At 44.0% G+C, this 27,864-nt stretch overlaps 1 long non-coding RNA gene across 4 annotated transcripts in view; it reads right to left on the reverse strand.

Moving 5' to 3' along the window:
* Window positions 1-2,353: 2,353 nt before the first annotated feature.
* LOC311518681 overlaps window positions 2,354-27,864 on the reverse strand; it is a 33,130-nt gene continuing 7,619 nt past the window's right edge. For 2 of the 4 annotated variants that reach the window (XR_014711069.1, XR_014711070.1), the window contains 4 exons: window positions 11,848-11,955; window positions 6,699-6,982; window positions 6,251-6,320; window positions 2,354-5,796 (listed from right to left, as the gene is read on the reverse strand). This is a non-coding gene — a long non-coding RNA (uncharacterized lncRNA). The remainder of the gene's footprint in view (window positions 5,797-6,250; window positions 6,321-6,698; window positions 6,983-11,847; window positions 11,956-27,864) is intronic. The other 2 variants (XR_014711067.1, XR_014711068.1) reach the window with 2 other exon arrangements.

The following is a 27,864-nucleotide window of genomic DNA, read 5'->3' on the forward strand; positions in this document are numbered from 1 at the left end:
GCTGACAAAGGCACAGCAGGTCAACCTGCTGTATTCTGAGGACAAGAAAAGAAATGATATTCCAGGATTGGGAGGGCACTCAAGAGAAGCATCCAGATCACCGATGGGGTACCAGAGTCAAAGTTGCTGGAGGCCAGAATGGAACAGCAGAATTGGGGGATCCTGGGGATGAGTGCCTCAAGGGAAACAGGGAAGAAGCTGATAGAACTCGTCCAGTCCGAGTTCACTTTTTCCTCAGCAGCTGAAGAGACCGGCTTGTGGAGGAAACCTGCAGTTTGAGAAAAGCTGCAACATGAACTTGAAGAGGAGAAAATGCACCAGCAGCACCTTGGCCTTGTAGGTGAAGACAGACCTCAGCAGGCATAGATTCTAAATTGCTACCTTGCTATAGGGAGGGAGGTGACACAGATGTGCTTTCTATATGCTTTTGAGGTGAGTTGTGAATTAAGTCAGGTGGCCACCAAGGGCTCTGGGAGCTGGCAATGAGCCATGGAGGGTGAACTTTCTGGCAGCCTGGCCAAAGGGGGTTGGGAGGCTGCCCTACTCGTGCAGCAGGCTAAGCAGGTGGCTGCCGACAGACACAATGCGCCCAATGTGCATGCAAGTGAATTTTCACCTCGGATGTCGTGAGGCTAATACCAGCGACACTCGTGATACTACGGCAGTGGAGACCACTCTGTATCTAGATAAAATGACACCCCCTTTTTCTCCCAGCCAGCTATGTAACGACTGGGAATTTGTCCCACAGTAATATTGGTTTGTGAAATATGTAACTTCCACTTTCTGTGTATGCACATACCAGCTGTGGGCCAAAAATATAACCTTCAGTTCCCATTTACAGTGCTCACTGGCTGTTGTAATCAATAGACTCCTGTTAAACATTAGCAAAGAGAGGCCAAGGGGTGTGAATAACAGCCAGAAAAAATAATCCTTATTTTCCATGAGCTGTTAAAGAATCTCCTCTTTGACACCAGCATCTACAGGAGTCCTACAAAGCCCAGGGATCCATTTGTCATTTATGATTTTCTGCATATCAATGACATGTTGACTTTCTAAATGTCTCTAGTCGAGCTGGGGGAAATATTAGTCACAAAATAGATTTCTGAACATAATGGCAAGCTCAGAAGGAAACCGTCTCCTTTTGCCAGAACAAAATGGTGGTGGTGAAGTGTTGAAAATTGACCAATATTCCTAACCAGTATCATCGTGTTATTTCTTAGTGCTCCCCCACGTGTTGACCTTTGTCTTATATTTAGTTTGTAAGCTCTCTGGGGCAGGGATCATTTTTTTGTTCTGTGCTTGTACAGCACCGAGCACAGCGGGGTCCTGGTCCATGACAAGGACTGCTTGGCACTATGATAATACTAATACTAAATAATAAATATAATAATAGTAATTATTCATTCAGAGATCTGTAAGGAATTAAGCTGATGTTAGAATATGTCTCTCTCCTCTCCAGGGGCAGATGTAGACTCCCAGGTCAGTGGATGCAAATCACCACCTCCTCCACACACCATCGAGGGGGCACCAACCACGCACAGCAGCAACCTAGCCCTGGCACCGCAACCCTAATCCTGGCCTGGTGTGGAGGGGGATGTCCCAGGTGGAGGGGCTGGAAAGTGAGCCTGCCCCGCACTCACCACACTGTGGCAGGTCCTATCCCATGGGACTGGGCCCAGCTTCCTGCTCCAGGCATTGCAACTTGGTGCACAGGGTGACAGCATCACTCAGGTTTGGCCCCGCTGCTCCTCCACCATGACGGAGGGACAGCCAGGACAAACCTGAGTGGTGCTGCAACCCGTGCGCCAGGTCACAATGCCACTCACTCAAATTTGTCCCAGGCACCCCCTGTCATAACAAAGGGGAGGTGAGGACAACCTTGAGATGAGGGGGGAGGGGCTGTGCAAGTGTACACAGCGCATGTTGGTTAATCCAGGCCTGATTTCTGTGGGTGCAATTGCATCCACTGGAAGCTGCCTAACACTGCTGCTGTTTCTCTCTCAGCCTCTCTATTTTGAACGTGCACTGCCTGCTTCAGAAAGGAGAGACCAATTATTCACAAGAGGAAATATTCTCCATTCACTGAGCACATCGAATGCCCTATTAATATGAAAGGAGAGAGTAGACTCTGGAGGAAAGCAGAGCAATATATCAATTCTTATTAACTGTCAACACCAACATGGAAAAATACTTAAGCAAATTGGCAGTTTATATCTCTTGACATATCAGAGTTATGAAATGCACACTCAGAAAGAAGAACTGCCAGTCGATGAGGTTGTTGGTGAGTCAGATAAATAAAAAACCATTAAAGCAACTGGCAATTTTTCTAAAATCCTAATTAAAAGCCCTCTGAACCATAAATAAATGGGGGGTAGGGAAGCAATAGAAATGCAGGGGCAGATCCTCAGCTCGTGTAAATTGACTTAGCTCCATAATGGAGCTATGACCATTTACACCAGCTAAAGATTGGTTCCACAGGCTTTTTCCTGTTTATTTCCCCTTGTGCTGGTTCTCTGACAACATTATGTTGTCAGTATACAGATTTAAATGAAGTATAGGCTACATGCTTTTACTGACAGGTAGTAAAGTGTTATTTGTTGTGTGTATGGCAATAGACTCTGATCCAAAGAAAAAAAATCACAGGAGATTAGGGGGTCTGGGTGTCCTCTCCCTTACACCAGTGCAAATCAGGAGTAACACCACTGAAGTGAATGGAGTTATACTAATGTAAAGCTGCTATAAATGAGCGGGGAATCAGCATTTATGGGTATGTCACCTTTGTCCGCCTTGCCCTTATCCATCCTTCCACAAATGCAAGTCAATGCTACACCATCCTATTTTGTTGTGAGCACGTTCTTTCCATTTCTGGCCAAAGAGCTTTGTCACGGGGTCGGGCCAGCGCGTTTTTGGTCTGCCCAGCGGTCACTTGTAGTCTCTAGCTATCCAGTCCCTGATTCGGGTTGTCCTCCGATTGTCTTGTCTGCGGACTACAGGACCCGCCCATCTTCGCTTTGTGTCATACATCGCCTGCACTGCATTAGTCACCTCTGTACGCCTTCCGATCTCTTCATTCGGTATGTGATCATGGAGCAATATGTTGGAGGGTATTTCTACACTGCAATTAAAATCCCATGACTGGCCATGCTAGCTGACTCGTGCTCATGGGGCTCAGACTGCAGGGCTGTTTAATTGCAGTGTAGACGTCCAGGCTTGGGCTGGAGCCCAGGATCTAGGGCCTTGCAAGGTGTGAGGGTCCCAGGGCTTGGGCTGCAGCCCTCTCCCCAAAGTCTACACTGCAATTGAACAGCCCTGCAGCTCAAGCCCCATGAGCCCAAGTCAGCTGGCACAAGCCAGCTGCGGGTGTCTAATTGCAGTGTAGATATACCCTAAGAGTCAACTGAGTTTAATACGCAGAGCTGAATAGACATGGAAAAGTCAATTTGGCTTATTTAATACAATCAATTCTAAATTTGGCAAATTCACATGTCCTGAGGAGGCAGTCCTTTACTCAGTACAAGGAAGTACATTGTGATACCATCATCAACGTGGGTGGGGGAACAAAATTCCAAGATTACTAAAGGAATGTGACAGCAAATTGATCACTCTCTGACAGGGAAGGCATAAGATCTATTTGTCAACTTTGCTCAGAAAAGCCATAAAACAGATAGACCAGCTGTCTTACAACATGTGTATTATTTCTTCTGAACAGTCAATGCATCCCCTGAGCTAAATGGTTAGAGTTGTTCAGTTCATCTCAGAATTTCAACATTTAGGAATGTCGAGAAGGGCTTTTTAAGCTACCATGTAACAGGTGTGAAAAAATAATGTGTGGAACTGTTTAGACATTTACTTTGAAATACGTCAGTGAATGTCCCATATTACTATAGAGCACATTTCACTTGTCTGCAGCAAAGATATATTTATGCACCCAAAGATCTCAGAGCATCCCATTCAAATATTTGCATTCAAATATTTGCATTAAACAATTGGAACAACTGACACAGAGAGAGCGAAAGGCCAAGATTTTCAGGAGCAGCCTCTAATTTTGGATGCCTCAGTCCTGGGAGCCCAACATGAGACACATAAATTCACATTTTCAGAAATTCTGCTCACCAGGAACTCCACTCGAAGTCAATGGGAAATCGGAGGCTGGGTGCCCAATTCTCCTGAACCCCAGTGTAAATCAGGAGCAACTGCACAGGAGTCAAGGGATCTGCACTGTTCTGAGTGAGAGTAGGAACAAGCGGAGGGCCCAAAAATGGAAACAACCCAAAATCAGAGACAATTTTTGAAGATACGGGCCTACGTCACTCACCTGCTTGCACAAAATTACACAGCAACCCTGTTTCACGGTCAGGAATAGAACCCAAATCTAGCGACACCAGTCCTGGTGCTTTAGCCACTAGATTATACGTCTATGCTTAGAATGCCATCAACAAATAGGAGGAGGGTCAAAAGACAAATAGCAAACAGTAGAACAGTACGTTGCTAGTTGTATAAAGCGGTGACCTTACCGTACAGAAATATAGAAGAGCTATACCATAGAAAAGCAAGGGGACAACTGGCAAATGGAGAAGTAATAAAGAATTAAGTCAGCTGAGATTCAGTGCTTCCCAGGTGTAGGTGAAGTTATGTTGAGTTGGTAGCAACTAAAACTGCTTTATACACAGAGGGGTGTCCCGGTTGCTCGGGAAGGTAAGAAGTATTATTCCCAAATTTAAATGCATAGAAGAGAATAAAATTCTGAGCTGTCACAGAAGTTTTTGTTGATGGCTTTCACTGGAGATCTGTGAGTTGTAAAATGTGCATTCTAGTTGTTTTTATTTCATATACAATAAACATAAATGCTTTCTTGCAGAAATCAATGACTCTTTAAAAGGTTTGTTTGCGGTCTAAAAGATTTGCAAAGTCAGTGAAGAATGCTGTTGGGGGAGTTTTGGCAAGAGTTCACAGCATGGAGACAATAGTATGTAATAGAAGTTGGAAAACATTTAGAAAACTTGGAAAAAAACAGCTTGTGTAACACTGTTGCACTCTCCGATGATCTGGGGCGGGCTTTTACTGCTCACCTTTATGAAATGGGAGTACTGGCTGGAGGGGAGGGGAGGAAAGTATGCCATTGTATGTTTGTTTGTATGCAAAATAAATAGTTGTTTTGTCTAATGTGGATATTTATTAAATCATGGACGAATAGCCTGAGAGCTTTTTTGCTACGTCAGCAAAGCAGACGTAGGAACAGCAAGAACTAGAACTGGTTGGGACATTTTTGACTAAATGAAATTTTGGCGAAATATGCTGTTTCACAGAGACATATGGGTTTCGACGAGAAAGAGGGAGAAAGAGCATGCACTCATGCAAATTTACTTCTCAAAGAGCTCAGGTTTTGATCCAAAACCAGACATTTTGAGACAATTCCATTTCTGTGACAATGTTCTAAAGGGTTTGATTTTGTTCCAATATGGAAGGAAAACAAATTTCTAAACCTCACAAGTTTCCACAAAACAGCACAGTTGTCAGCTTTTGCTACAACTCGGCCAAAGGAAGCCTAGGAGGCTCAGATCATGGTGATGGTGGTGGGTGTGTTAGACACCGGAGCTATCCTACATAAATCTATGCCATAGCGCTGCTCACAAAATATTTCTGGGAACCTTCCGACTCCCACAGTTCTCTAAGCAGCCATCTTGTTGCAGAGAAGTCTTTCTAATGACATTTTCACACTTGCTTGCTGAAACCATAGTTATGAGACATTGCAGTATTCCACCCTTCTTACTGAAGGGCATAGGCAGTGGTTGGAGCCTAAAAGGGTGAGAATAGAAAGCAGAAAGGTGGTTGATGAATATAATGCCCATATAATCAACAAGTGCACAACAATGCCCTGAGGGGCCCTCCCACCTGAAAAACTAAGGTCTTGTCTATACTGGGGATTTGCCCTGATTACAGGCATTGGTGGCCACAAATGGGCACCCCATGTGTAGACACACTAAGCCACAATTTGCAAAGGTGCAGCTTATCACTGCTTAAAACTGGGGTAAGCCCACCTGGGGCAAAGAGAAATTTTGGCTGGCTATTCTTGGGATTGGCCCCAGTGCTATTAAACTGGTCAATGGAACTCAGTGGATGTGATCAGGGAATATGCCCAGGGTAGACAAGACCAAAAGGGAAGAATGAAATAAAAGTACTCTTGCAAATCCATTCCCAATTAATGGTCCTCACAAAACAGGAAGGCAAAAAATATCTGAATGACACATACCTTTCGTTCCAAACCAGTAGCGTCATTTGAAGCATCAGTGAGATAATATTTATATATTAGGATAAGAATCCTGTAATATAAAAAGATTTCTGCCTTCATTGTTACACAGGCTGTGCAAACCTCAGAAGATTCAGAGCTTTGGTTCAGATAATCAAATGTCTGGCTGCACATATTGGAAACAGATCATTCTAGAGATCTAGCTGGAAAACTTACGAAAACTGGCTTGCATTTCCAGTCCCAGCCAAAATTAGAAAGGACAAATATCAATATAGGAATTACACTTTTTCTGAAGATTCCATTTGAGGTTTTGGATCATTTCTTATTTTATCCAAGCCAGCTAGTCTAGAATGACCCCGAATACTCTATTAGGGACTGACGCACTGTTACAAACAGCTGCTTTCAAAATGCATGTTTGCTTTTTGTAATAGTTAAAACCAAAGTTACCTACCTGATTCTAGTTCATTACGCAACAGATAACGGCATGAGAAAGCTGAAGGTCAGCCAGCTAGCTGTAGGGATTAGCAGCAAGAGCGCCACAGTGACAAGGCATGAGTTCTGGAATAGCTTCAGGTCTCTTACTCGCAGCCCATAGCAAAGGAGGCTTGTCAGCCACTGGGAGGAGATGGTGGGAGTAGAGGCACTCAGTTCTTCCCAAGCAACTCTTGTCACCCAGTCTGCCTTGGAGAAGGCCGTCCATTCATCCTTCATGCCAGATGTTGAGTGCTGCATTCACTGCAATTTAAAAAGAGAGGAATTAGAGGAATAAGGGAAGGGACTTCTTGAAAGGTTGGTGGATCCTTAGAATTCCTCTTGGAGTTGCTACATACCATTGCTCAAGGGCCAGACAGTAACACTGGCAAAACACAAATAAAATCAAATACAAAGAGAATTAGGTGATCTATTTTTTAAAATAACATAGGCTATGCTGTATTGCTTCAGATTACACTAGTGTTCCTTCCCAATAGGTTAAATAGACAAGGGAATGCGTAACAGGTATATGCATCAGTGTTCCTCATTATCACGGACACCAGCAGGGCCTAGAGCCAAGGTTTTGTAAAAGCTATTTTGGACAGCCCATCTCAATCAGACCTAGTGATTTGTCAGAGTAACAAGGGGTGTGTGAGGCACAAGCCAATCTGAGTCAGCTGACATGTCAGTGCCCATTTTCTGATCAAACAGATGTCCCATGAGCTGGCTGATAGAAGATCATGGTTCTAGCGCAAAAGTCAGCACACTTGTAAAACAAGGTCAGGTCAATAAACTTCAGTGCAGTACTAGTCTACACCATGGCCAGCTTGGATCAGACACTATTGCTACATTCCCCGTGTTTTTTAATGCTCATATTGAAGTCTAACTTCAACGTTAACCCATTTCTCACAACACTTAAATGGTGACTGCAGCATTCCTTCATTCAACCAGATTTTGTAGTCTTCATCCCAAATCTACCAGAGTGGTAGAACTGCTGGAGTTAGAGTGGAGAGTGTATTCACACACCTGTAGCAAAATAATTAGATCCAAAGGTGTAGCCAGCCATTTGATATTTATCTACACAACGGCCAGTTCACTGCCCCCCAGTACACGATAAACCTACAAACTCCCAATGTATATTTGCCATTACACACAGTAAGAACTGTGTGAACACTAAATAAAAAGTTCCATGAATATTCTCACATCCCTTGTGCTCCCTTCCTGCAAACATTCACACCACTATTTAATTAGCACTAATGGCAGCAGAAAGCAAATTTTACACACACACACTCAAACACTCCTGGATTTTAAGTTCTCTTTCCGTAAGCATTTGCACAAGGTTATAACTACATTCATATATTTGGTGGGGAAACAATACCAGGTGACTTATTCCATTAATCACCTCTAAACTATAAAACCTGAAGTTTGGAGTTCAGACTTTGAGCAGCTGCTTTAAAACAAACAAAATTCAGGAGACATTTCTTAGAATAATGAATATAAAATCTTTGCACACAACTGGCCAAATTCCATCTCATATATGATCATGGAATATCAATGGGAAGCCTCAGTGAGGGCCGCTAAACCTAGACATCTAGCAGTGGGTTAATAAAAGATCTGTTCCAGATGATGCACCAAACTGGGCTCCAGGAAGTTAAAACTGAGCTAGTTCAATGGGAACACAAACATGGCAATAGCATGTGCACCGGCACACCTACAGTGAAAGGGGTGTTATGTCACATATCACAGGAAAATATTTCTCCAGGCCAGGGGGCCTCTGCATGTGACCTCCCCAAAGAACTTGCTGGTAATCAGGAATCCCAACCACCCATTTGTGAGATGAGAGTACACTATTGGGCTCTCACACCTCATTGACATGTAGGAGATACAGAGACTTATCAGCCATTAACTCCTTCCATGCCGATTGCTGCACTGACCTGGATTCAGCTTCCACAGGCATTCTCCGAGGCATCTGCCTTTCAAAAGGAACCAATGAGATACTTGAGTCAATACTTTCTGTGTGGCTTAAGCACACCAGGGTTCACAGACAGGGTCTCTGACTGCCCTCATTGTGCCTCCTGGAGATACCCGACAGGCCTTTTCCACTTCTAATATAAGTCACAAGGCCTGCGTTGATCCTTTACCTCTCTTTGAATATTGGGCCAATAAAAAATGTTCTTTATTGGGCCCAATCAATTATTTGTAGGGTTTCCCAGACCTTCTATTTTTCCTCACCGGGGCCTCCCAGTACAGCCTACCCTCCTCTATAAGAACCTGCCCCTGGCTTTCTCTGTCTGGATTCTTACTGTGGACGGCTTCGCTAATACTCTCTAGAATACTGTCAGCATTTTGCTCTGCAGCAAACTCTGTTTGCTGTCATTGGCAGGGTCAAAGATTCCTCCTCCCCCTTCCTTTGGACGTTCCCTGCTGATAAGGGGACAGGGGCTTCTCCTTCCCTCTCAGCTGCCTTTCCCTCCTCTGAGGTTATCTCTGTGAACTCAGGGAGGTATTCCCTTTTACTACAGGCCTCAATATTAACTGCTTTGGGCAGCACTAGTATGTCCCTTCCCAGCCAACACATTAGGTGGTAAATTCTTAAGTACTCCTTAAACCTTCCCACTTCAGTTCAATGCTAATCAAAAGTACTGTGGTTTTATACTGTCCTAAAGCTAGAAGTTTCACCTCCTTCCAGGGAGCATAGCATTATCCCGAATCACATCCCTCCTGAGCAGGGAAATCTGAGCACCAGTGTCTCGCCACCCCTGGCACACTGTACCATTATCTTGGCTTGTTTCATAAACTATTTACCTACTGCCAGGTGGACAGACCTGACAAAAGGAGTAATTGTGGCACCTTAGAGTGAGGTGCAGCTCACTTCATCGGATGCTCATGAAAGCTTATGCTCTAATAAATTTGTTAGTCTCTAAGGTGCCACAAGTACTCCGGTTCTTTTTATGGATACAGACTAACATGTCTGCTACTCTGAAACCTGTCAGACCCGACAAAGTTAACCAGAACCTCCTCTGCCACCATTGAAGCCTCTGACTCAAGGGTAGCTTCATTCATCTGAACTGATAGAAGACTGAACTTGGACCCCCACACTTAGGGCATTGCCTTTTCATTTGATCAAGTGACCCACATAAGTAACACTTTCTTGGGCCTTCCTCTTGGTCTGGGGTCCAGTCATTAGGGTTATGAGAAGGTGATTGAAACTGGGGTGGTGTGGATTTAGTTCCCTCTCCTCCCTCCTTTTTCCCTGGAATGAACTCTCTTTTATGCCAGGATTGTGCCCTGCCCTTTGGGACTTGTGCTCCCTAAATAGTCTCACTTGTCAGGTACAAGTCAGCTGCTGCCGCAGCTGCTTCCACTGATGGAACTTCCACTGCTCCCACACAGCCGCTCGCACTTCCTGAGAGCAAACCTCAAAGAACTACGCCTGAGAAAACAGACCGACCAGCTTGTCTTTACCCCCTTTACTCTTTATACATTTGCTCAAATAATCCAACATTTTGTGCACATACCCCCCAGGACTTCACTTAACAACCTTTTTGAGGTTTCTGAATTAGAGACGATATGCCTCTGGAGTAATCTTTTTAACACAGACTCCTGCAATTAAATGTATTTCATAACTTCACTGACATCCACATCATTAAATACTTGCAAAACTTCTCCAGTCTGTTTGGGAATTAGGACAGTCATTCTCTAGCCATCAGGGATTTTATGTACCCTGCATATTCTTTCGAAGGCAGTTAGATATTCTTCAGTGCAATCAGGCTCTCCGAAGCTTGGGCCCAGCTTGGCCCATCCCTTCCTGGCAGGGATTACTCACAGGCTGAGAGATCAGTTTTTGTAAGGCCAGCATGCTCAGGGCCACAGTTGCCAACTTTCATGCGGTAAATAAGCACCCCGACTTTCACAATAAGCCAAAAATGAAGCTAATCCCATTTCAGAACAAGGCCAAAACAAGCCGATCCCTAAGAACCCCAACAGTCTATGTGCCTAGATCCCCCCGGCGTGCAGTCTGGGACTGTGGTGGGCCCGCTGTGCACCCCAACTCTCTCCCCGCCTTGCCCCTGCTTGCCCCTTGCCCCAGCTTGCAGGAGCCAACCAAAAAAAAAGAAGCAAGCAACAACAAACAACAAGCTACAAGCCAAACAAGCAAAAAACTACAAGCCAAAAACTAGCCAACACGCAACTCACAAGCCAATTAAGCCAAAAACAAGCCCAATTTTTGCTTTTTTCCCGCAGGTTTGGCACGTCTGCTCAGGGCTTGCAATCTCTCTTATGCTTTTTCTAGGGCTTCTGCTTCTTGGGTTTCATGCTTTTTTGTCTTCTAGCTCCAGTGCTCTTGGTGGACCACTTCCAGGGCTGCTTCCTCTGCCTCCCACTTTTGCTTCTCTGCCTCCTGCTCCTGTTCTGTATTTCTGCTGTTGCCATCTTCTGGACCTCTATCTCAGCCAGTATGAGTTTCATGGCTGTCTTACCAAGAATTGGGTCAGGCTGGTTTTCCAAGTCTGTAGGCACACTCAGGAAATCTGGCTGCCCTTCATGTTGCTTGTCCTATGCCACAGCCAGGGCTTTCAACCCCTCCACACTTGTTCTGGTGGCAAACAAGCAGCACTCTGTACACAACTCTTCCAACTACTTTCTGGTATATTTAGCATACGGTTCTTTGCTCATCCTGCCTTTTCTGCTGCTCTATTCCCTACTCAAAATAAACAGAAAACAATAAACGATGACCTTTCCTGTACCTGTTCCCAACCTTCTCATTTGTGAATCTCTTAGTGTCTAAAGTATTTGCTAATTAAGTGCCTGGAGCGCGATGCTTAGCTAACCAGCAAACTGGGCGTATGTCCTGCTGACTACACCACTGTGACGCTTCCCAGGGTACCCCAGGTTGTGAGGCACCTCGCCACCACCTGCCTTCTGGGGTTCCCTTCTGCCCCTTGAGGAAGTCCTGTCTGTGCCTGCTGTGGATCAGCTGCCTGAAACCACCAGCCACTGGCAGCACAAGTGCAGCTTTTCAGGAGTCCACAGGCCTCGCACGCTCCGTGCAGATTAGCAATAGGCCCGCACCAACTCCCGAGTCTGCCAAGCCACCCTCAGGAGTGTTCAGCCCCTGTTCCACTGACCTCTCACAAAGCTCCCAGATTCACTGCTCCCAAAGGAACAGTGCAAGCCGGCTTGCAGCATTCCACTCAGGATCTCCACTCTGCACTACACACATCACTTAGACATATCTGCACACAGAAAGAGTGAAAACAAGAATAAGTTCATCATCAAAGAACAGGGATTCAAGTGATAGACAGCAAGAATGGTAGAAACAAATGGTTACATACAAAATAAAATCATAACACGCTTTTTCTAGAGCATTAACTTAACTCACAAGACATTCCCCCCGTCTCCTACAAGATAGCTTACCCCAACTCCTTTCCCCTGCATTCTCAATCAGAACCCTTGGCTGAGAACCCTTCTGTCAAGGTTCCTTCCCCACTCTGAACTCTAGGGTACAGATGTGGGGACCTGCATGAAAACCTCCTAAACTTACTTTTACCAGCTTAGGTTAAAACTTCCCCAAGGTACAAACTATTTTACCCTTTGCCCTTGGACTTCCACTGCCACCACCAAATGTTTATCTGGGTTTATTTTATTAGGAAAGCGTTGTTTGGAAACGTCTTTCCCCTCAAAATCCTCCCAACCCTTGCACCCCACTTCCTGGGGGAGGTTTGATAAAAATCCTCACCAATTTGCATAGGTGACCACAGACCCAAACCCTTGGATTTTAAGAACAATGAAAAAAGCATTCAGGTCTTACAAGAAGAATTTTAATAGAAGAAACAGTAAAAAAGAAGTAATAATAAAAAGAATCACCTCTGTAAAATCAGGATGGTAAATACCTTACAGGGTAATTAGATTCAAAACATAGAGAATCCCTCTTGGTAAAACCTTAAGTTACAAAAAGAGACACAGACAGGAATATCCATTCTATTCAGCACAGCTTAATTTCTCAGCCATTTAAAGAAATCATAATCTAACGCAAAGCTAGCTAGATTACTTACTAAATTCTAAGACTCCATTCCTGTTCTGTCCCCGGCAAAAGCATCACACAGACAGACCCTCTGTTTTTCCCTCCCCCCAGCTTTTGAAAGTATCTTGTCTCCTCATTGGTCATTTTGGTCAGGTGCCAGCGAGGTTATCCTAGCTTCTTAACCCTTTATAGGTGAGAGGATTTTTCCTCTGGCCAGGAGGGATTTTAAAGGGGTTTACCCTTCCCTTTATATTTATGACACCTTCTCATAAGATCAGGTGGCTTGTCCTCACAGACTGAAGGTATACCTGGGAGTTCTTCTGCACCCTAGGTATAGTTTCAAAAGTTCATTTTCTTACTCCTAAAACAAGATAGCCATGGCTAGAGGAAAAAACAAAACCAGCAGGGGTTATCTATTGGTTAGCATTTTGCTCAGACTATAAATAGGCAGCCATTGTGAACCATGCAATACTTAATTTGCATTTGCCCAGCCAGAGTGAGATAAGTGCCTCTTTGGCCCTGCCTGACTGGTGATGTGGATCACCCTTCAGTGACTTGCCTTAACACAGACCTAGAGAACATTAATTTTTAGTGTGTGTGTGTGTGTGTGTATATATATATATACATATATACACACACATAACTCTTCATATAGTTCCCATACATACATTTCACAATGAGTATGATGACCCGTGTAACACAGGCTTTTGTTTGAGACATTACACAACATTCTTTGACAGACTAGCAGATAGATGCCAGACCCAGGGGATCCCTGTTACTCTTGTGTATCCCTGTGCCCTCTGCCAGTTGGCATCATGAGGTCCTTGGGTCAGACCTCCTCATAACACCTTGTCCTCTAGTGACTTTCCCTTTTACATATAACCTTTAAAACATTCAATATCTTCCAAAGTACAAATCCTCAAATTCTGTATAACAGATGCACAATCTCGTTGTTGTCCCCCTTTACAACATTTAGACTCCTATCCTTTTACTTTCTCTGATTCATGGAATTCTGGTGGGGTTTTTAGTGTAATTTAAGACCTGAGAGACACCAACTCTTTATTTAAATAAATGCACTGCTTTTAATGAAATTGTGGGTATTATAATGTCTTATATTGGCTTGCGTGAGCTCAACAGTGCCTTCTTCTGCATAGAGTATCCCGTGGTGTACTATCCTCTGGCTTAACCTATGGGGCAGCTCAAGAAGCCTGTGTCTTTGACACCAAAGATTGTGAGTTCCACTCCGCCAATTGCTGGACAGATGATGATTGCTGTTGGTATGCAGCTGTAGTCTTGTCTGCCCAGATTCCAAGTAGAAACAATCAGATAAATACAGTACACACTGTACTGCCTGTCAGTCAGAGGTGCTGCTTCAGTTTGAAACATTACTGCTAGCAGTCTCCCCTGCAGAAACATGGCCCATCTGGAATGAAGTGGCATCAGTAGCTCTGCCAGTATATGCCAAAGGGTATAATACATGCAGCCATGATCATTTGAATTTACAAAAAAGTAGGACTGTGGTAATGTTCATAAAGTACCCACCATATGAAAAACCTATTAATCAAAGTGCAGCCACATTTCCGTGCAGTTTCTTTCATGCCACGTCACATTGTGCACATTTCCGTTTCAAAATCCAACCATGCAAAATAGCAATTCAGCCTTCCTCATGGCCAAAACACTCACACATGCTGAGGAAAACATGCCCATCGGTGAACAGATAAGAGCTGTCGCACGATGCTGAAAAAAGAAAAGTTCGCACAGTCTTGAGTTAACAGATCATTTTTGGCTAATTATTTTGCACAAACATTTGCACTGTGCAGACGAAAAAGCTTGTTTTGTTTTTTCAGTGGCTTATGATAATGTAAAAATCCTCTACCGCCTCCTTTTTTCTGCCCTGGGTGTTTGCAAATTGTCTGTAGCAAGCATTACACATGCATGGAACAAAAATGCTGATCATTGCCAAAAATAAGATAAAGTGCATTGCAAAGAAAACCTTCAACTGAAGGGAGAGAGAGTTGTCTTCCCACGGCATGTGGTTTGCATGGGGATTGTTGCTGATCCTTCAAGACAACCTAAACACTCTCTCTAGTTCTTGGGACATAAGGGGATGCAGCATGTGTGTTTATGTTTAGCTATTTTATTTTGTTCTAACAGGCAGAGGATTCTTCTGGAAACTATTCTCAGATGATTCCAGAGCCAGACCATAGATTAGAGTGGAACCAGGGCTTGTGACAGAAAGGCATCCTTATAAATAGTTAACAAGGGCCTGCTTAATGCCAGTGAAAGTCAAAGGTCCTCTCAGAGTCTTTCAAGAGCTGTCCAGTCTCATCATATATCTCCTGTTCCCATTTCTTGACGGTTTCCACTTGAATTTTCCCTAGCAGATGCCTTTCAGCTTTTGATTTTGACTTTTGAAGCTGACAAAGACACAGAATGGTTTACGCTTTCCAAGTCTAACTAAGTACTTTTAGACACACAATCATAAGTGAACAGGGAAGTGTTGCCTGATTTATTAGAATTCAAGCCTCCCACCCACCACAACAGGAAGCACAGCTTCAGTGCTGCAGGTCTAATAGGTAGGGGTCGAGATGAAGAGCAGGTTGACCGTTGAGCATGTGGCTGCATAGAGTGAAGGCAAGGAGTGTTCCAGGATTGACTCCAGGGGGAAGCAAGGGAGCTCACACCTGTGGCTTTGGCTGAGCATTCAGTTATGCGATGGGTCTACGTGGAGGCAGAAAGAGAAGCAAGCCAGGGTGATGTAGCATCTATGATAGGGCTGCTTGCCTCATCCTTCTCCCTCAATTCCCTTTCTTTGCCCTCATAGCATTTTTGTTGCTATTAGGCTGAGCAAGAAACGGAAGGAAGGCAAAGGAGAGCTTACTGCTCTAATGCTCCAGGCATCCATATGACCTGCTGCTAGTGCCAACAAACAAATAGGAAGAAAAATGGTGTTAGGTAATTTTATGAGCATTTTGCTTACACAGGAAATGTAATCAACGAAGACACAGTGTACTTTGGAACTTCCTATATAGCAGCATTATCTATAAAAGGAATGAATGCTATTAATTTTCCATCTGAAGGTACAGTGCATTCCACTGCCTTTGCCCCCTCAGGAATTCCTGTTAAGGCTGCAGAGATTTATGGACAGTAAACCTCAGGGCTACTGGATAGCCAACATTTTATTTGGGTAGCTGTTAACCTCTGAAGCCTTCTGAATGCAATATATTCAAAGATGCAGGACCTGAGTTTTAAATACTGCTCAACAGGTGTAGGTCCTTGTAACAGTGGCTGACCTGACTGTCATGGTAAGACAGCTGCTGCCTCAGTTTCCTTCTCTTGGTAAGGTGGTTCAGCCCTCTGCATGTACTAACATCCCACCTCTTCTAGGGTGACGAAAGTTCAGTGTAACTAAATAAAGTTTCCCCTCAGTCTGTTGAGGGGCACAGATTTCTCATTTGGGTCCGTGTCCCACATTGGCATGGTGGGGTGTTGAAGGGGACGCTCTGGCTCTTGGACCCCTGGAAGGAGCAGGCACCCAGTCTGGGCCTCAAGCACATGCTGCTTTTTCCCCCAAGGCCTCTTCCTCCACCTTGTTCTCAATCTTCTCCCCATGTCCTAACAAACTACAGGACAACAAAGTCCCAAGAGAAAATCAACTAGCCCCTCTCCTGGGTTTCCTCTTCTTGATCACCCAGCTCTTTCTAAGGCTTCTTCCATAGCGCCTTTGCTGGAGACACCTCCAAGCAGCTCCACTTCTTTGGTCTGAGGGAAGGAGGCTGTTTGTATAGTTTGACTTCTTTCCTAGCATGCCTTGTGGTAGACCAGAAGTCTCAGATGGCCTTGCTGCCAAAACAAGGGTAATATTGGACAGGCAGCCTGTGTTAAAGGGCCAGTATGCCTCCATTGATTTAAACAGAGCTAAGCTACTGAAGATCTGGGCCAGAATCTAACCGAAAGCATCTACACAATTACACAGCTTTGCTTTACTTTACTTTCCCCAGACCTCCTTTTAGACTAGCCAAAGCCTGGCCTTCCTTTCTTTCACCTGAAACTTTGTGGGTACAGAAAAGTGTAGGTGAGGTTTAAAAGCCACCTGCTACATGTGCCCATCAAATATCCTCTTAACCTTCAGTCCCTAGTGACAGTCTCATTTGCTGTAGCTTTTGCAACTGAACCTCCACTGCATCATATCAGTTTTATGCAAGCGAAAAGGAGTAACAGCAGTATAAAATGGTCAGAAGGCAGTAGATAATCAGGTCTCTTCATCACACCCACTAAGGATCACCTTTATGTTTTAGAGCCCTGCTGTCCTCTTGAGGAACATGTTACTGGACATTCTTTTTAGAACAAATTCTGCTTATCTGTCATACGCTGCCTGCATTTCTCTTTCCCCCTTGACTTTATCACGAAGGATGTGTGAAGACAAGACACTTCATTGGCCCCTGCTGCTCATTAACCACATGACACTATAATTAGTGATGTGATAGTCACCAACTTGGCTGACACCAGAGACCTCCAGAGTTAAACACCTGTTTACACTAACAGGTGGTGTTTCTGAAACTATATATACTCCCACAGACAGCAACTGCTGAGTGAAATTGACATGCTTCTTGTCAGTTTCATGGCTGCCCACCACTGAATAGAAGTTGTAATTAGGAGTTCAATTAGGGGCTAAGCAGAGAAGCAGATGAACTCAGAAGCCAAAACCATCTGTCTCCGTGCAAATATCCCATATAATTAAAATCTTGGGAAGAACAACAGAGAAATCTATGACAGACAGTTTGAATTGACTCATTAAATAGAATTGTTTTCAAAGGTGTCAGCTTAAATAACTTTTCAAAGATGTCTCTTAAATAACACAGGCATTCTTCAGACTGCCAGCCAAATGAATGGCAAAGTTCATATACTGCCTAATACTTATGTTCCCAGTTTGAAAAGGATCAACAGTTAGCTACTTAAAAGGTGAATGTTATTGTTGGTCAGTAATTTACACGCAGCATTATCAACTATTCTTTATGAGTCCTTACACCACATTTATTATTACAGTATCCGAGCACCTTCTAGGAGTGCCTTACGCAACGTGGCTAACATTTGTTATGTGTTCGTTCTCTCCTCCTCTCCCCAGCAGTACAATTGTGTGAGTGGAGTGTTTTGAAATTTGAGGTTTGTGATGGTCCTTTGTTCCAGTGGGAATTCATTTCACAATCTCAGTAGCCCACAAGGAAGTTCTGTCTCACACACACATGGCTTTACCCATACTGTAAAGAGTTCCATTGTGCCAGAGGAACCAAGTTGTTGACCACAGTCTTCATCCCGGAGCTTTAGGGGATCTTTTATACATGTGGTTCCCAGGACATTGGGTCCCTTGAAGATAATGGCCAAGACCTTGAACTTGATTCAAAATTCTCTGGAAAGTGGGTATAGAGAATGGAGAAGAGGTTTGATGTGTTTTGCTGAGGAGACGTGCTGCAGTGTTCTGTACTAGTTGAAGTTTCCTAAGCACTGAAGGCTTCATGCTCAGGTATATCACATTGGTTTAATCCAGATGAGAGGTGATAAAAGTGTAAATAACTGAGGTCAGGTCACCATCCACCAATATAGCATGGGTCTCTCCTAACCAACTGGAGACAGAGAAAAGCATTACTTGCAAATGCTGCTATGTGAGAACTTAGCAACAGTGATGAAGGAGCACTCCTATGCTACAGACTGAACTGACCGATTGTGGGTGTGTACCTTTCAGCCAAAGGAGACTGATGCTTTCCTCTGCCCACTCGCATAAGCTCTGTCTTGTTCGAGTTCAGCTTCAGCCAGCAGTTCTTCATCCATGAGCTGATCTCGTCCAGGCTGTGCGCCATGTGGTGGTAATGGTGTGGTGGTATGTGGTGAAGGTAGGTTGAACTGTGTTACCTATTTGAGAGCCACATCTTTCTCCTCTCATGACATTCCTTTGGTCACCTGAGCAGGTAAAAGGAGATGCCAGGACTCTCCATGCCATAATGGAGTCCATAATGAGTCCCACTTTCCTTGAATGTCACCATGGGCCAGGTGTCACTCAGTGGCTCCCAGCCCAAGCTCTAAAAAGGAGGAGAAAGTGCTGCAGAGAAGCCAGATGCAATGTAGCCTTTACCCCTGCATGGACTAATGTGAGCAAGTGAAAATGGGGAGCTGCTCTCCTCTGTCAGTTGCCTCCGATCTCCTCCTACAAGCCACCAGGGGCAAGAAAGCAAAGAGTAGCTAGAGCAACCACATACATACAGCTGTCTGAAAGTTACAAGACTAATCATATTTTTAAAGGGAAACCACCTTAATACAGGTAGCTGGAGGGGTTGGGCTGTTGCCAGGGCATTCTTACGTTTGGGTGATCCTCAGCTGTCAGAGCAGTCTCTGAGGGGGCCTTGGGTAGCCAAGTGCAAGACACAGCAACCTTGCGGCTATTCTAATTTATGCCAGGGGCTAGACTAGCCTCTGGATAGCCTCAGGATTGGAGGAACACAAGGCTGGGGTCAGGGTTGCATAAAAGATGTCTCTGTCCTCCATCAGCTCTCTCCCACTCCCTCACAAAGCCCAGTCCAGACAGACCAGAGACTGTTGGCCATAATATTTTAGATTCAACTGGATGATTTCATTTTCTTTTCTTTTCTTTGTTTTCTTTTTTAAAGAACAAAATGTGGTGCTGCAGATGAAGAAGATGTCACAAAACATATGAAGCCAGCAGACTTTCTAACTGTCATTTCCCAAGACATCACAGAATTATAGAAACTGAACATACTTATCGCTTTTTCCTCTTGCCCGGATAATCACTCTAACAAAGATTTACAGAAACAAACTGTGCTTCTCTAGAAGAAAATTAAAATGTGATGGGCAATTTGCTGGACAAAACAAAACCACACAGCTGTGTCAAGGATTGTTAAAGAAAACAAGTGCTATTTGTTAGAGACTATATTAGAAGAATTAGAATTAGTCAAATGTGTTTGAAGGCATAACCCTCTGGACTCCATAGGAGCAGGCTAAATTGGATCTGATTTGACTTGTTTCTGTACCGTGAAAAATATGCATTACCATGTACCCTATCAGCAAGCGGAGAGAGCCAACAAACGAAAGCAACAGCATACCAGGAGCGTGATAGATGAAATGGAGTGCATGCAGTGTATTTAACTGATCATAAATCTAAAGGGGAGTAGCCATATCCACCATTCATCTCCTTCAGCACACACCACCTTTCAAAATGAGCTTTAAAAACAAACACTTTCATAAGTCTGTCGTCGCTGGAAAAGAAAACACTGTGTATTTAGCAGAGAAATCCCCACAGATTCCTGGCCCACATATGCTAATGAGCTACAAAGAACAAACACAAGCCTTCTGAGTCCCTAAAAATTAGAGAAAGTAAAAATTACAAGGGAAGAGCACTAGGAACAACAGAGAGGACTTTAGCATACCTAACTCTTTTTAGGTTACACTTAGGAAAAGAGACAATTTCAAATTTTGATTTCAATTAAAAAAGTAGCAACTTGTCCCAAATTTTTTTATTATGCAGTTTTTAAAATTCATGTTCGTGGGTGTTGAAATAAAATTGAAAGAGGAAAAGGGAAATAAAGGAAATCACTCTAGAACAAAGAAAGAATTTTAATTGCAATATTCAATACACACATTTCTATGGATATGGTGGTGACACACAGTAAAATCACATAATTCATGACACAATACTACATTGTAAAATGGAGTGACCACAAAGTCCCATGATAATTCCTCTGATAATTGTGCAGTCATTGTGAGCCACTGGCATATGACACACTGACTAGAGGTCTAACTTCTGTTGTTGAGTTGCTACGTGCCAGCATCATAGCTCCATCAATAAATAAGTCAGGAGACCTAAGGTTTCTTCCTGGCTCCTTTATGATTTGCTGTGTGATGCTCAGCAAGGCTTGGTCTGCACTACAGACTTATGTCGGTATAACTATGTCACTCAGGGGTGTGGAAAATCTAATGTGGATAACGAATGGGCTGGAGAAAAGAAACACAGATGTGAGATAATATATTTGTTCTCCAACCACTCATGGTGCAAGTTGTTCTCTGTATCTTTTCCAGTTCAAAAAGCAAAGTTGGCCAAATTCATCACTGGTATAACTTCACTAAAGTCAATCAAGTTGTGCCAAGGTTGAACCTGGCTAATTCTCTAAGGGGTTCCTCTTTGTCCTGAGGCAAACACCTTTATCTGAAAGTTGCAACTGAACCTGGAGATCCCACCATTATTTCCTTTCCTTTTTTCCTCTTTGATATTGCACACTCTGCTCTTGTTTTCTCTTGTATTTATATTGCCTGTGGCCAACAGTTAGCACTACAGGAAAGTCTGAAATAATGTAAAACCAGCTCATATGCTGTCTTTAAAAAAAGAAAGAAAGAAGATTGACAGGTAGAAAGGTGAGATCTCTAAATGCTCCAGATATAATGCTTATTTGTCTGACAGTTGTACCTGGAGGCCCCATGGTACTCAGTCCTGTACAAACACATAGTGAGAGACAGTCCCCACACCCTAAAGAGATAGCAGCCTAAAGAGCCAAGACAGACAGCAGGTGGAAGGGAAAACAGAGGCCCAGAGTATGAAGTGACGTGCTTAACATCACACAGCAGGACAGGAGCAGTCTGGACAACAGATTTCAAGTCTCCTGGCTCCCCATTTGGTGCCCTCTTCACTATGCCTGTTAATGTTCGTTTATCCCAGGGGTATCGTAGGCTATGACCTACTTTCCTTTCATAGCACTACCTAGCTATAATCACTAATACACATTCCAAATGTAGACAAGTCCTTATTAAGAGAGCTCTCTATGAACACGCACTTGATGTATCTTAGAATATCATAGAATATCAGGGTTGGAAGGGACCTCAGGAGGTCATCTAGTCCAACCCCCTGCTCAAAAGCAGGACCAATCCCCAATTAAATCATCCCAGCCAGGGCTTTGTCAAGCCTGACCTTAAAAACTTCTAAGGAAGGAGATTCCACCACCTCCCTAGGCAACGCATTCCAGTGTTTCACCACCCTCCTAGTGAAAAAGTTTTTCCTAATATCCAACTTAAACTTCCCCCACTGCAACTTGAGACCATTACTCCTTGTCCTGTCCTCTTCTACCACTGAGAATAGTCTAGAACCATCCTCTCTGGAACCACCTCTCAGGTAGTTGAAAGCAGCTATCAAATCCCCCCTCATTCTTCTCTTCTGCAGACTAAACAATCCCAGTTCCCTCAGCCTCTCCTCATAAGTCACGTGTTCCAGACCCCTAATCATTTTTGTTGCCCTTCGCTGGACTCTTTCCAATTTATCCACATCCTTCTTGTAGTGTGGGGCCCAAAACTGGACACAGTACTCCAGATGAGGCCTCACCAATGTCGAATAGAGGGGAACGATCACGTCCCTCGATCTGCTCGCTATGCCCCTACTTATACATCACAAAATGCCATTGGCCTTCTTGGCAACAAGGGCACACTGCTGACTCATATCCAGCTTCTCGTCCACTGTCACCCCTAGGTCCTTTTCCGCAGAACTGCTGCCTAGCCATTCGGCCCCTAGTCTGTAGTTGTGCATTGGGTTCTTCCATCCTAAATGCAGGACCCTGCACTTATCCTTATTGAACCTCATCAGATTTCTTTTGGCACAATCCTCCAATTTGTCTAGGTCCCTCTGTATCCTATTCCTGCCTTCCAGCATATCTACCACTCCTCCCAGTTTAGTATCATCCGCAAATTTGCTGAGAGTGCAATCCACACCATCCTCCAGATCAATTATGAAGATATTGAACAAAACCGGCCCCAGGACCGACCCCTGGGGCACTCCACTTGACACCGGCTGCCAACTAGACATGGAGCCATTGATCACTACCCGTTGAGCCCGACAATCTAGCCAACTTTCTACCCACCTTATAGTGCATTCATCCAGCCCATACTTCTTTAACTTGCTGACAAGAATACTGTGGGAGACCGTGTCAAAAGCTTTGCTAAAGTCAAGAAACAATACATCCACTGCTTTCCCTTCATCCACAGAACCAGTAATCTCATCATAGAAGGCGATTAGATTAGTCAGGCATGACCTTCCCTTGGTGAATCCATGCTGACTGTTCCTGATCACTTTCCTCTCATGTAAGTGCTTCAGGATTGATTCTTTGAGGACCTGCTCCATGATTTTTCCGGGGACTGAAGTGAGGCTGACTGGCCTGTAGTTCCCAGTATCCTCCTTCTTCCCTTTTTAAAAGATTGGCACTACATTAGCCTTTTTCCAGTCATCCGGGTCTTCCCCCGTTCGCCACGAGTTTTCAAAGATAATGGCCAATGGCTCTGCAATCACAGCCGCCAATTCCTTTAGCACTCTCAGATGCAACTCGTCCAGCCCCATGGACTTGTGCACGTCCAGCTTTTCTAAATAGTCCCTAACCACCTCTTTCTCCACAGAGGGCTGGCCATCTATTCCCCATGTTGTGATGCCCAGCGCAGCAGTCTGGGAGCTGACCTTGTTAGTGAAGACAGAGGCAAAAAAAGCATTGAGTACATTAGCTTTTTCCACATCCTCTGTCACTAGGTTGCCTCCCTCATTCAGTAAGGGGCCCACACATTCCTTGGCTTTCTTCTTGTTGCCAACATACCTGAAGAAACCCTTCTTGTTACTCTTAACATCTCTCGCTAGCTGCAGCTCCAGGTGCGATTTGGCCCTCCTGATTTCATTCCTACATGCCCGAGCAATATTTTTATACTCTTCCCTGGTCATATGTCCAACCTTCCACTTCTTGTAAGCTTCTTTTTTATGTTTAAGATCTGCTAGGATTTCACCATTAAGCCAAGCTGGTCGCCTGCCATATTTACTATTCTTTCGACTCATCGGGATGGTTTGTCCCTGTAACCTCAACAGGGATTCCTTGAAATACAGCCAGCTCTCCTGGACTCCTTTCCCCTTCATGTTAGTCCCCCAGGGGATCCTACTCATCCATTCCCTGAGGGAGTCGAAGTCTGCTTTCCTGAAGTCCAGGGTCCGTATCCTGCAGCTTACCTTTCTTCCCTGTGTCAGGATCCTGAACTCAACCAACTCATGGTCACTGCCTCCCAGATTCCCATCCACTTTTGCTTCCCCTACTAATTCTTCCTGGTTTGTGAGCAGCAGGTCAAGAAAAGCTCCCCCCCTAGTTGGCTCCTCTAGCACTTGCACCAGGAAATTGTCCCCTACGCTTTCCAAAAACTTCCTGGATTGTCTATGCACCGCTGTATTGCTCTCCCAGCAGATATCAGGAAAATTAAAGTCACCCATGAGAACCAGGGTGTGCGATCTAGTAGCTTCTGCGAGCTGCCAGAAGAAAGCCTCATCCACCTCATCCCCCTGGTCCGGTGGTCCATAGCAGACTCCCACCACTACATCACTCTTGTTGCTCACACTTCTAAACTTAATCCAGAGACACTCAGGTTTTTCTGCAGTTTCGTACCAGAGCTCTGAGCAGTCATACTGGTATAACTTCTTGTAGAAATGCTACAAACTGCAGGATCTCAGCATTCCCCAGTTAGCTGGCCATGCATCACTAGAGCACACCAGTGCCTTTCCAGTCCATCTCATGCTGTAGCCCCTGGGATTAGTTGGAAATGATTAGGTGAAATGAAATTAGATGGAAATGATCAGCAGCTGCATTTCCCCTGTACTGATTTATTGTACGGTGAGTAGAGTGTCTAAAACAGTTGGCTTGAATAACAAGTTTAACTAATGGAATGACCACAGATTCCGAGAATGGTCCATATGTGCATACCAGGATTAGGGCAGTTCAGATGAGCTGATGTTAATAGAGAGGGAGGAGAACACAAAGGGGATGGAAGCTCAGTGGGCAAGTTAGAGTTGCTAAAATATTTACAGGCTGCCTCTTTTAATCGCAGCAGAGGATAGATGACAGGAAGGCTGCAGCACAGAGAAAAAGTTCAATCTGTGTATCTTTCAGCTGTAAGGATCAGCATTAGTGTTGTTCTTCGAGCCATAGAATTTCACCTCCCCCTTCTCAATGCTTCCTCCTAATGTTCAGCCGCTAACCAGTTAGCGTCCTGCTCAGCTGCACAGGCTTTCTCCTCACATTGCTGCCCTGGAGTTTTAACCCTTTGCTACAACGGTTATAATGCATGGACCTTGCTCATTTGGGACCAGACCTTCCCCTCTGCTTCAATGAAAGGAAGGGAAACAAAGCTGTTAAATAGTAGCTGCGGGAGTGGGATCGTGCAAGAAACATGTGATTTCCCCTTTCCACTGATTGCAAGGCAACCCTTGCATGGCTGCACCACTGTGGGTGGGTAGCGGGAAGGCTGATGACAGCAGGAGCTCAGAGATCTCTGGTGGTTACACCAGGCAACTGGGAATCAGGGATAGATTTCCTGTGTGATCTTAAATCATGTAATCAGTAGATGGCGAGGGCCTGGGAAACATCCACTTTCTGCTGCATTGTTCCCCCTTCCAGCTTGTGAAGATTCTTGCCATAATGTAATGCTGACTCCATCAGTAATTTATGCTGATTTCCTGGTTCCCTCACTGCCCAGCACCCATCGCCCTCCACCCTGCCTGCCATTACCGGGGGGTCGGGGGGAGAGAGAGATTGACAGCAGGGACACTCAGTGACACCTTGGTAGAAGTGCAGGGGCTCATAGCTTACATGAAACTTTGGATATCCATGTGTTCCCCTCTTGGTTCGGTTCCACTAGGGGTGGAGGAGACAAATTCTGAAGAAACTATCAAGCAAGGAATGCCTACAACAGTCAATAAAGCAGGATCATTGGGTGGGCCTCTCTATAGTCAGGGGACCATGCCTATAACAGTACTGTTATAATCTACCTTCCTTCCCACATTTTGCCTCTTTGGCTCCATCAGTCTGAGTCATGTTAGAAAGCCACCAGTCTGGAACTGTCAGGGCAACACATCAGCTGGCCAATAGAGTTCAAAACCAGCTGTGCAGTTGCAATCTCTGAACTGATTTAACCCAGCTTTAGGTCACATTTGACATGAGGGGTACATTTCTAAATCGTTTATAAAGGGTCAGTAAATGATTAATAGATTTTATAAGCATGTTCCTGATAGTTGTATGTTCCAAGTACAGCAGCAGAATGTATTACAGGCGGGATTTAGCCAGGGTTACAAGGAATTTATTGACCCATTGAAATCTATAACAATCTAACAATTCATTAGCCGCTTATTTAAAAATCTGCTAATGATTTGTAGAATCATAAAAATGTAGGGCTGGAAGGCACCTTGATAGATCATCTAGTCCAGCCCCCTGCACTGGGGCAAGATTAAGTAAACCTAGACAATCCCTGACAGGAGTTTGTCTAACTTGTCTTCAGTGGTGGAGATTCCTCAACCTCCCTTGGAAGCCTGTTTCAGGGCTTAACTACCCTTGTAGTTAGAAAGTTTTACCTAATATTTCACTTAAGTCTCCTTTGCTGCACATTTGCCGATTACTTCTTGTCCTAGCTTCATTGATGAACCTTTTCTAAATGTACCCTGAATCTAAAGTGTAACCCAGGTTTTCAAACATGGATTGTTCTGTAGTCAGAACTGGGCCTTGTTATTCAGCTCTTGTTATCCATCCATGCTGAGATTTTCAAAGGGACCTACGAAAGTTAGGTGCTCATCTCCTATTGAATTTCAAGGGAAACTGGGAATCTAATTTCCTTAGGGCCTTTTGAAAATACACCCATCCCCCTCAAAAATATCAGAAAGGAAGAGGAAGTGATTCTATCAGAACAAGTAGGAATGAAACAATTATAAGGGCTGACGCTGGCAGAAATTGATCGCTTGACTTCTGAGCTCACATATCTGTGAATTACAAGGCTTTAGCAATAAATCACCTTTGGATGACAGTTTATTTTGTGCTTCTGATTAGCTAATTATAAGTGAAAGTTCATGGTTCATTTATAAAATTCATGGAACTTTTTTATAACATAAAAAGCTATAGGTTTCAGAGTAACAGCCATGTTAGTCTGTATTCGCAAAAAGAAAAGGAGTACTTGTGGCACCTTAGAGACTAACCAATTTATTTGAGCATGAGCTTTCATGAGCTACAGCTCACTTCATCGGATGCATACTGTGGAAAGTGTAGAAGATCTTTTTATACACACAAAGCATGAAAAAATACTCCCCCCACCCCACTCTCCTGCTGGTAATAGCTTATCTAAAGTGATCACTCTCCTTACAATGTGTATGATAATCAACAGGAGAGTGGGTTTGTGTGGGGGGGGGGGGGGGAAGAAAACCTGGATTGGTGCTGGAAATGGTCCAACTTGATTATCATACACATTGTAAGGAGAGTGATCACTTTAAATAAGCTATTACCAGCAGGAGAGTGGGGTGGGGGGAGGTATTTTTTCATGCTTTGTTTGTATAAAAAGATCTTCTACACTTTCCACAGTATGCATCCGATGAAGTGAGCTGTAGCTCATGAAAGCTTATGCTCAAATAAATTGGTTAGTCTCTAAGGTGCCACAAGTACTCCTTTTCTTTTTGATGAAAAGCTATAGGCTTTCAGAGCCACCTATGGGATCTGGATGCCCTATACACAGTTATTTTAATGCAAACTGACATCCAAATCCTCTGGTTGGCATTGAAAATCTCACCCAGAGAATTTGGTGGGCAATAGTTTATTTTTAACACAAGGAATTTAGGCCATGAGCCTTGGAATGTCATGCTTACTTGCATTGGGTTGGTTTGCGCTCCTTGGTATGCTTTCCAAGTGGCTGTAATATGCAGATATTAAAAGCTAGGATACAATTGCCTTGTAACTGTCTTTTGTTCTGGGTTATAGTTTTCCATATTCCTTGGGGGGGGTTTGGCTTGTTTGTTTGTTTTTTGTTGTTTTTTTTGCTTGCTTGCTTGGGAGTGAAAAGGTTGAAGGGTGAAAATGACATTTTTTTCCTGAGGTTCTCAGCCCAAAATAAGGTAATATTTCCATGTAATACCTAAAGAATTGTTGTTCTGTGCAATAAGGAAACTGAAAAAAACTGGACATAATCACATTAAATGGATATAGAAAGCAGAAAAGAGGTCAAGAGGTCACTAGAAAAACACACACATACATATATATACACGCTGAGGACTGATAATGTGCTACTGATCTGCAAACAT

Source organism: Lepidochelys olivacea, assembly GCF_965140295.1.
Source record: "Lepidochelys olivacea isolate rLepOli2 genome assembly, chromosome: 3".
NCBI classification, from domain to species: domain Eukaryota; kingdom Metazoa; phylum Chordata; order Testudines; family Cheloniidae; genus Lepidochelys; species Lepidochelys olivacea.